Below are 4412 nucleotides of genomic sequence, written 5' to 3' on the forward strand. Positions count from 1 at the left end.
GCTCAAAATCCCGGCCTTTAACGTCAATCTCCGACAAGCCCAAGAATCTCTCAAGAACAAATGAAGTTGGGTTCGTCCAACTGTTGGGATCTCTGCTAATTGCCCACACATTTATTAGTACTTGAGCATGCTTGGGTAGAGTAAACCCAGAAATTTCCACATCAGTTTCGGCTCTGTGAGGGATCAAGAGTGGAACAGTTGGGTGTAATCGCCAAAAAAAAAAATTGCTTGTGTAGAGTAAACCCAGAAATTTCCAATTAGGGATCAAGAATGGAACAGTTGGGTGTAATCGCAAAAAAAAAATTGCGATTACAAAAGGATTGAGTAAAAGAAAGAAGACACAAAGGGTGAGGAGAAAATAAAAGAAAGAAGAAGATTAGGGTTCCATCTTTGTTCTATTAAAGATTGGAAGTTGAATGGGATCCCACTGGCATGGTTTATTTATGACTAAATATGTGTTGACACTAAGGAGTTCTATGATCAATTTTAAAGAGGAGAGGGTGGTTATGGTGTTGTAAAAGATAGCTTTATTAAGTCTGGTGTGTGCTTGAGACCTTAGAAAACTCATAAAAATCTCATTCAGTTTGTCATTGTGAAAAAATTGATCATAGCTATTCAGGGGATGAAGATCCAAATGTCATGATTTTTTAACAATTTCCTCTTTTTGATTGCTTATAAATCTTATTTGTGGTGTATTTCTTGAGTTATTGCCATTTTTGAAACTCAATAAGTCAAAGCAAACTTCTTCTTTTTTTGGGTAAAGCAAAGCAACTTAACGAACTTAACTTTGTCATATTTGTGTTTTGTGATATCCATTTTGATGAGCAATAGTTTAATTTTTTTTATACTTCGATATTTTTTAGGTGAATCATGGATAACTCAAATGTTACACCAGATGTTGAGATAGGTTGTAATGACAAGACTAAGCCTAGGATTGGCATGGAGTTTGCTTCTGACAATGAGGCACACACTTTTTATAATAGTTATGAAGGAAGATTAGGTTTCAGCATCAGATGGGAATATTCAAATACAAGCAAGACAAATAAGTTAATGATAACTTCAAGTCGATTTGTTTGTAGCAAACAAGGCAATCGAAAGCCAAAAAAGGGAGACAATATTCCCATCAACCCTCGAGCGGAGACGAGAGCGGCTGTCTTGCTCGTATGGGAATAAAGATATTGGAAAATGAGAAATATCAATGCCATGATTTTGTTGAATACCATAATCACGAGCTCCATATACCATCTACATCTCATATGATGCGGTCACAACGACTCATCTCAGATATACAAGGATTCCAAATAGAGTTAGCTCAAAATTTTGGAATTAAAACTAAGGCCGCATTTGAGTACCATGGTAGGCAGGCAAGTGGGAGACAATGCCTTGGTTATACACCTACAGATCATTACAATTATCTCCGTAGCAAACGTCGGCGTGATTTACATTATGGTGAAGCATGGAGCTTGTTAAGTTATTTTGAGAAACAAGTTAGGCTGAATCCCTCTTTTACATATAGGTTACAATTGGATGAAGAGGAGTTGATAGCTAATACTTTTTGGGCAGATGCGAGAATGAGATTAGATTACTCATTATTTTGTGATGTGGTTACCTTTGACACTACGTTTTGTACAAACAAGGAGAATAGGCCATTTGGTATTTTTTCTGGATTTAATCATCATAGAGGAGTCGTAATATTTAGGGCTGCACTTTTATATGATGAGACAATTGAATCATTTAAATGGTTATTTAAGATCTTCTTGGAAACTCATGAAAAGAAGAAGCCTAAAACATTTTTTACAGATCAAGATGCCGCAATGGCAAGAGCTTTTTCGAGAAAAGTTTTTTCGGGACATGGCATGGTTTGTGTACTTGGCACTTAATGCAAAATGGGATTAAACATTTGGGTCACTTAATGAAGGATGGATCAAGCTTCCTTACAGAATTGAAAAAATGTATGTATGAATATGATGAGGAAATACATTTGAAATTGCATGGGAACAAATAAGGTCTAATTATCAGGTTGAAGATGATTCATGGTTAGATTGCATTTATGGATTTAAGCATAAATGGGCTAATTGCTATATGAAGAATACATTCACAGGAGGCATGCGGAGTACACAACTAAGTGAAAGTATAAATGCAGACATAAGAGAATATACAAAGTTTACTTTAGACATTGTACAATTTTTTATGCATTTTGAAAGAGTGGTCAATGATAAGCGTGTGAATGAATTGAAAGCTGAGTTTGAGTCAAGAAACAAGCTACCAAAAAACTCATTCTTATACATACCCATTATGAGACACGCAGCAGAAGTCTATACTCCCAAAATGTTTAAGGGCCTGTTTGGTTACTTGAATCCAGAGATTTGAAATCTCTGGATTCATGAATCTGAGAATTATACCCGTTTGGTTGTAAAAATCTCTAGATTCATGAAATCTAGAGATTCAAATTTTTACACTAAAAACGTGAATCTGTAGATTTATGGGTAAGGGGTGAAATCCATAGATTTCAAAAAAGCTATATATTTGCACATTCACAAAAATCACGTCGATCAAATAGTTTTTTAGGATGAATCCAAAAATTTCATTCCACAACCAAACATTTAATTTTATAAATTATAACTCCATGGATTTGAAATCTCTAGATATTTGAAATCTCCAGACTTATGTAACCAAACAGGCCCTAATTTAATTTATGATGAGTATATATGGGTTGGATGTTGCTACGTGAAACATAAAGATGAAAGTACAATCCCGCATGAATATATTGTTTGCATTCTTAATTCAAATGAGGTGGACTTCAAAGTAGAATGTGATCCATCTAAGGCTATGGTTCAATGTAGCTATAAAAAATTTGAGACATTTGATATATTATGTTCTCATGCTTTGAAGATTTTGGACACTTTAGATATCTAGTTTATGTCTGATGCGTACATTTAGACAAGATGGACTTGTGGAGCAAGATATGTGGTTGTGAAAGATAGCAATGGAACACAACTTGAAAATGATATTCATTTAGATTGTACACAACGTTATAAATGCCTTTGTTATAAACTTGTAAAGATTGCATCACATGCATCCACTTCTGAGGAGGGATATAAATTGGTGAATAGTGTTGCTAATGATTTGTGTACACAATTAAACAATCTACACTTACCAATTCTAAATCGTGATGAGCAAGTTGAGATGTCAAATTTAAATGTTGCAAAATGGCTTAAAAGGAAAGAGAATAAAAAAAAAGATAAGGTTCCAAGACAAGTCGACGAATCAAAAGTTGTCTTGAAATACATGGTAAAACAAAGAAAATGTTATCAAAAGCATCTAGTACCTATCTACCCACTTCTACATTATTCAATGGAGGGGATTCAAGCCAATTTGTTGCATCTCAGGTACTTTTTCATCCTCTATGTGTATTGTAACTTTAGTTCATCTACTTCAATTTTATGTTTGACGTCCTAAATGTTGTTGTATTTTTAGGGGTCAGTTGAGCAGTCTATTCATGTTCCATGGTCCTCCCAAGCTTCTATTTCTCAGGTATTATACACATTCACGGAGATATATATAAGAAGTCATTTAATGTCAATTTTCATTATTTAAATTACTGAGATTCATGTGTAGGTGAATGTTAATGGCTCTGCTTCCAAGTCTTTTGTTGCTTCAACGGAAACTTCTACTCGAAATACAAATGTTTATTCGAGTTAAGATCATGGTATGAGAGGTGGCATAAGATCTTGTTTGCTAAAAATAATGCTTATCTTAAGTTGCCTTGCTTTTCCTACATATATAAGGTCTATAGAGATGAGTAATTTGGTTTTGTAGGTAATTTTCTTAAACTTGTTTTGTAAGTGGTTGATTCGTTATAGGTGTCATTGTTTTGGTTGATGAAGTTACGTGGTTTTGCAAGAACAATTCTCTACATTGTTTAGATGTTCATATAAAGATTATATTGTTTTTCACTTTTAAGTATCATTATTTTGTCGCTGTCATTATTAGATTGAATGGATATTGTTGGAATGCTCTTTTGGTTTTTGGGTTTTCTGTGTATCAAGCATTGTATTTATTATATACTTTAGCTAACACTCTTTATGTAGGTAGGTGAATCTTTAGCTCAAATGGAAAAGCACATGAACCCACCCATGAGATGGTGGTTCGATTCCACTAAGATTCAATATCTTTGTAGGTCTCTCAGATCTTGACTTGGTTCTATTTTATGTGAATATTTAGTATAATATTTTAGATAGCCATCATACCATTTGATTGGATATTTATTTTTCAATATGATCTTTGGTTTGACAAATGAAGTGTAAAAATATTTTTGAGACTCACATTTTTGCTAGTCTGAAAAGAAAAATGAAAGGAAAGTTCTTTCTAAGTCTTGGTGGAGTTGAACCACCATCTCATGGGTGTGACCC

The 4412-nt window shown here is 33.9% G+C and overlaps 1 pseudogene; it reads left to right on the forward strand.

Moving 5' to 3' along the window:
- The first annotated feature begins 870 nt into the window (after positions 1-870).
- LOC149007425 (protein FAR1-RELATED SEQUENCE 5-like) lies at positions 871-3702 on the forward strand (annotated as a pseudogene).
- Positions 3703-4412: the final 710 nt, after the last annotated feature.

This window comes from Hakea prostrata, chromosome 8 (assembly GCF_041222555.1).
Source record: "Hakea prostrata isolate BN-2017 chromosome 8, UWA_Hpros_2, whole genome shotgun sequence".
Classification (NCBI taxonomy): domain Eukaryota; kingdom Viridiplantae; phylum Streptophyta; class Magnoliopsida; order Proteales; family Proteaceae; genus Hakea; species Hakea prostrata.